Consider the following 6,650-nt stretch of genomic DNA (forward strand, 5'->3'; position numbering starts at 1 on the left):
GAATGAGGGCTCAGTGGTGCATAATGAAAAAATAAAGAGATTTTACATTAGGAAATGACAGCTTTGCTTTGTGGATTTATATGTAAAGCATATGCGCTTGCTGAAATATAGCCAGTTTTACTGGGATCCTTTTTTCTATTTTTTATTGCTATAACAAAAAAAGTACTGGATTTCAATGCATGAAAATCACAAAGCGTGACCAATTTGGTTTGTATGCTACTGAGAAGTTATGCCAGTACTGTGTTGTGGATTAAAAATGCTTGGAATTTTTAAAAACACAGGCAAAAAACCTTACACGTAATTTGATTCAATGATTCTCTTTGGCTATATCTAGATTAGTAATTTAAGTGGTGCCTGGACACTGAAACTGAATCGCCTATAAAGTTAAATAGTTTGAATGTGGCTTGATTTTGCCCTGGGCCAGTTCACACTATCCCAGACTATTCCCAGGCATATTCTGAGGGTTAGTGTGGGACAGTTTGCATTACAGACTACCATATCTCACTCACCAGTGTAAATGCAGCCATCCTGCTTTGAAGATTAAGAGACTATAGTAATATGGAGAGGTCATTCTGTGCTAGTTAGCCTCAGTGCCAGGAAACCAGGATAGAATTAATCTTTCTGGCCATGGGACTCCTGAACTTGTGAGGCTTCATTGGACAGTCATTGTAGGCTTTGGTATTCACTGGGTAGGTGTGATTAATATTTTATACCTAAGCAATTCCCATTCTTTCTCTTGTTCCATTGTACCTCCATATGCCTGAAAGCCTATGTTTCAGGTCATCAGCTGGAATAGGGCAAAGTCACATAAGTGTGTTCTCCAGGAGGTGGAAGAAAGAGGAAAATCCTCACTAATTCCCATAATAACACTTATCTGTTTTTCTAGCTCCTCCTTTTCTTTGTCAAGAGCACCATATTTAAAATTCTTGAAGACCAAACATGGCATATTAAAAAAATATTCTGCATTAGGAAAAGAGTCTAGTACCAGCTTTACAAAAGAACCTATTGAAGTATTTTCTTCAGAGCTGAGAAAGAAAAATAAGTCACTGTATATCCTTGGTCTTCCCCAAATGTGTAGAGTCAAAGACAAGTTTAATAACAAATTGTGGTCTCAAAAGGAAATTAGAATCCACTGGTCTCCAGCATTTCCTGGGGTTGTCTGGTGTTATCCTTCTTGGCTTCCAGCTACCACTCCAGTAAGATGCAAGTCTCTTTCCTGTGGGTCCTCTCCCATATCTGCCAGTCCTGCAAGGAAGTCTTGGGTATCTTTGGGTATCTCAGGCAGTGCTACAAGTTGATATTTAATTCTCAGTGTTCAGGCAGCAAGAACCTGGATGGAGTTCTGATCACTGATCGCAGCCTTGTAAATACCACAGTGAGTCTAATTTTGAAAAAACATGTTAGGAACAAGTAGTAATACTGTGCTACAAAACTGGCAATGTCCAGGCCGTACTCATTTGGGGACAGATTTTTGAACTCTCATGCCAAATAGTTCTCACTCAGGTCAGTGGTCTCCTTGAATACGTGCTGATCTGCATGAAGGATAATGACAAATAAGATATTTCATATTGCAGCAAATTTATTGCTTGGATACTTGAAAATGTCAGATACTTGGTAAGAGACACCTGCTGTCATGTGTGCTTCCAAAGAGCATTGCTTGTGACTATGCTAAAAAGCCATGCATGTGTTTAGGTTGTTTCAAGTACCAAGAGAATGCTACAAGTTTCATAAGCTCTTAGTAAATACTATGAATCAATGACACCATGCCATCTAACACCAGCTTCTTTTTTCCTGAGATTTATAGGCTTACATCTGATCTACCAAGGTACTTATTTGTGTGGCTACTGCAGAGCTATCTCTCTATCTGTATAAATCTGGACCCTATTCTTTCCATTCCTAAATCAGGTGAATATTCCACTAGCCCTGTGAGCAAGCAAGGGTGAGAGATTAGGTACGTAGGTGTTCAACTACTCCCTCACAATTAGAAAGAAAGGAGACCTATGAGTGCATTGGATGTATACTACTCTTTTTCAGTGAGATGGCTGATATCAACAGCAGTCAGTGAAGGGGGGCAGGAAGTGACCTAAACTGAGATTACTTTCCAGGCCTTCAAGGACAGTTGTATTATCCAGCCACCTGAGTGCAAAATCTTTGGGATGCAGATTATTTTACTATATCCTTATCAAAGGCACAGAGAAGATTGCCAGTGCTTAACCAACAATGAGTAATTCCCCAAATGCTGTGTTCAGAGCAGGTATTACTCATGGTCGTTGACATCTCCATAAGGTGCAGCTTTCCATTGCATCAGGGGGTATAAAAAAATAGCCAGTCCCTGGATCTAAAGACAGAAATTTTATCTGTGTGGCTAGTGCCAGGAAACCATTTCCAAATTAGGTGTGTCCATCTTTATTTTGAGACCCTTTGGATGGAATAAAAAATAGGACTTTGTAGTAAGACAGTCCTGCTGATTTACACTAGATGAGCTTTTAGTCAAGTTATATGCTAAGATTGCCTGTGGAAGTTGTGAATATTAAAGTTCAAAAAACCAGCAAGGACTGGAAAGTGATCACAGTTCAAAAGACTCCTCAAAGCACATTATCATAAAAAAAAAAGAGGAAAAAACAAAGAAAAACAAAAAAAACAAAAAACAAACAAACAAAATGTTGAATGGCAACAAGATAATTAAATATTAACATCTACGTAGTTTGAAAATCATATGGTTACTCAAACAACTGCCAGCTTGCATTTATTTCTCATCTTCCTTTTACTGAAGACAGGTTTTTTTCTCCTAAGTACAACTTCAGCTAGGAAGAATCCCAGACTCATATTATCTGGCAACCCATAACTGCATTTGTATTTTTATTGTTTTGCTATCAAGGGTTAAGGTCTACTCAGACATATTAATTTCTTTTTTGGAATTTTCAAACACATAAAAGGGTAGGAGATTCTGATAAGGCCCTATTGTAGTTATCATGTGATATAACTACAGCTAAGGTCATGTCGACCTGCTCTTGTTAGAGTACATCATCTACTTAGGAGAAAAGAAAACAAATTGTGTCACATTTTATTCTATCAACGGCTGTAAATGAAAAGGATATTTTGAGAAACTGAATTAATAATACATTAAAATAACTAGAAAGAGGGGCTGATAATTAAACATGCTCTGTAATTCAATCCCAGCTTGAACAATGAATCTACTCTTTTGGTAACAGTTCTTTTTAATTATAGAAGTGACAAGTCTGAATGACTCAAACCTTCTCTGTCATCTTGCACACAGACAAAGCCAATTAAGGTTAGACCAAAGCAAAAATATAGTTCATTCATTTCGCACTCAGTTTACCCAATCATTTCTTCTTGAAGTACACAGAAGGGGAGCAAGATACAGATCTGGTATACATGTGATGGCCTTGTTTGTTTATTTGTTTGTTTGTTTGTTTTTCAGCTGCTTTTCAGGTCTTAAGAATTCACTGCACAGACACAGGGATATTCAGTAGCATGACTTTCCAAATGTGGTACAGAATCATCAGCAAACCCTTTAAAACCACTTCAGGTATTCTTGGAATGGCATACGGTTCTACACAAGCAAAGCAGGCAAAATAAGTCATAGTAACAGCTACAATAACTTACCAGAAGGAATTAAAACTTCGGATATCCAGGTTAATTTAACATGGAAGCATTGTGAGACATGGAAACATTGTATCATCGAGCCAAATAACATTTACTAAAACACTTGTTGTTGCAGGTTTCTAATAAATTTAGGACAATCCATATCTTGGATTGGAATCTATCTTGGATAGTCCCTGGAAACTATTGAAATAAAACATAATTCTCTGTGCAGCTCAGTGCAGATACATTTACATCGATGATGCTGTATGAAATTGCACTGACAGCAGGTATGGCTTGAAGAATATCATGGAGAGAAAAAAAAAGCATGAACTCATTGCTCTCTGGCTGGTGTCTACTAATAGCCATTTGCACCCATGTGCAGGACCACATTCAGATCACCATTCTGCTCTTCAATGCAAGCTTGTATTAATGCTGGTAACATCTTTAATGCTGATTTGGCAGCAAATTCCGTATTCTTAAAATCCTTTCAAAAGGACTGTGCTTCCTCACAGCTATTTTACTGACCGGCCAAAGGGCATTCCTTCTTGCTGAGGGCTTTGCAAGTAGAAGGGTGGAACTAAGGTTTGTAGTTGGGTGAGGTTCAGAGAAGTTGAGAAGCTGTAGCAAGTCCATGGTGCATCTTCCTTGCTTGCATGTGTGAAGGTAGGGGGACAACAAATAAAGCCTTGCTGTAGAACACACCTAAACTTGACTGTCACCATTAGATTTAAAGATTAGCACTCCAAAGAGATTAATAAATTCCATCAAAGTTACGCTCTCAGGTAATCTGTATCATTATCATATCACATGATTTTATCCTGTAAAGGGTGGCATATTCCCTGGGTAAGCAGTAACAATTGCTCCTCCTTCAGCATGTCTTGTACACAATGCTGAGGCACTCTTCACAGAGCTTGGTGATGGCTGTTTCTTCTGTGGAGTGAGGAAATAAATAGCATCTTGCAGGTGAAAGCCTACTCTTCCTACAGTACTCAGGAAAAGTGTCACTTCTATCTTGTGAATAATGGAACTTGCCCGAAAGATATTTTTCAGCTTAGTTGTACAAATAAGCTTGGACTGGTGGGAAAAAAAACCCCCACACTCTTTCTTTTCTCTTTCAAAGGGAAGAGGAAATTTGGAATGCAATCACCCCTTCATCCATTTTCAAGCTCTGATCTTACTGTGTTGGTCAGGGACAGGTCTTGTGTTCTCAGGCAAATAGCACTAAGAAGTTACAGGATATTTGCTTTTTGTTTTTTACATTGGGAACATCATAAAAGACTAAAGAGCAAGAAAAATTCCACATTTCCTCTAGGTAGATTTATGATAAAGATAATAAAAAAAGAAGGCTTTTAAATCTAAAAAGCTTGATTGTTTCAGGTTTAATAAAGGAAAGCATCACTGTCATAAACAGCTATTTGACATAGGCCAGGTGAAGTGGATATTTTATCGCTAGGGAGCAGAACGGCACTCACACTTTAGGAATGCATACAGCATGTTTTACTCTGCTGAGCCATATCCTTCCAGAAACACCTCATGACCTCCTAATTGATCATGAACCACAGTTTTGGAACTAGATTGTAGCAATAACCATTTCTTGCTATACACACATTCCTGATGATCTTGATAAAAAGGAGAATCAATCAAGCTTTTAAGAAAGGTCAGGAATAATCCATTCCAGCTATGGTTTGAGGACACGATTCGAATCCAACAAAGAAGGAAAAAACCCTCTGTATCAACATCATGGTTTTCTGGCTGAAACGCTCCATACTCCCTACACTGCACTTGTCATTAAGAGGACTGATGTTACTGCATCCTGCAAAACATCTAATTTACTGAGATGATGTGAAGCTAATTAAGCCACTGAAAGGCATATGAGTATCCCTCTCTGAGGAGAGGTGGGATTCACTGGGGCACATGGAACTCATAGAGCCAGCTGGTACCATCATGTTCAGGGAGTGAAGAACTGCCACAATCACACAAATTTTTTGTTTAAGTCTTCCACAGAAATACAACCAGGAGCTTTAACAAGGCAATTTCTTTAAAGACAAAAAAATACCTAATATCCACTGTATTTGAAAGAGAGTCATTGATCTGAAGAAGATCATTAGGACCTAGGTTCACCTTTGTTAGTAAGATTCAATGGGTAATGATGTAGCTGCCTATAATGATCCTCAGTGAATCTAAACATTTAAATTCTACAGTGAGTTCAAGGCTTGTACATAAAGTATACATCCTGAACTTCTATTCTATTGACTTTCCGTGTGAATATAGACCATATTTTGTGTAGTTGAGAGCCAGGTGGCACAGTCTTCTCTCTGTGAGTGGAGCGATACAATGTGACCTACAGAGTCAGGGGTGTACCACATTATTTTGAACATGTGCTCTTTCCAGTTCAGAAACACTCCTGTCCAGCTACTGAAATTTAAGAAAATGTGATTCAAATGAAGAACTGAGATTTTTATGTAGGGTTTGGTTTTTTTTTACTTCCTAGTGAAAATGCAACCCTATATTCAATGCTTTCCTACAGCTAAGGAGAACATGATCAAATATATCAATTATCATTTTTGCTACTAGGATTTCTTTCATTACTTAACTTAAAACCCGCAAAAAATAAAGTAGGAAAGCTAAAAGGGCAAAGCGCATAAAGAATCATGTTATCTAGATCCTAATAAACAGGATAAATTAATACTGTTATTACTGGTTAACAAAAGGATGACTGATTTGGGGTCAAACTTTGCAGCAATACGAGGACATCAGGAAAGATAGAAGCTTTCTACTGGTAGGTCACACAATGAAACATAAACAATGGATACAACATAGGTAAGTACCTGTGATACCTTTAAGCTAATTACCAGAATTCATCATTACACTGAATATTTAGTACAGAAAGAATGATAAGCAAGAGAATATACAATATAACCTACAACAAATATTACACTTGCCTGGTTGATCACTGAAGATAAAAAAATCACAAGGAATGATATAACCTTACATCTTGAACTGAAAAATCTAAAATGCTTTATGAGGGACATTAAATGGCCAAG

This window comes from Chroicocephalus ridibundus, chromosome 1 (assembly GCF_963924245.1).
Source record: "Chroicocephalus ridibundus chromosome 1, bChrRid1.1, whole genome shotgun sequence".
Lineage (NCBI taxonomy): Eukaryota > Metazoa > Chordata > Aves > Charadriiformes > Laridae > Chroicocephalus > Chroicocephalus ridibundus.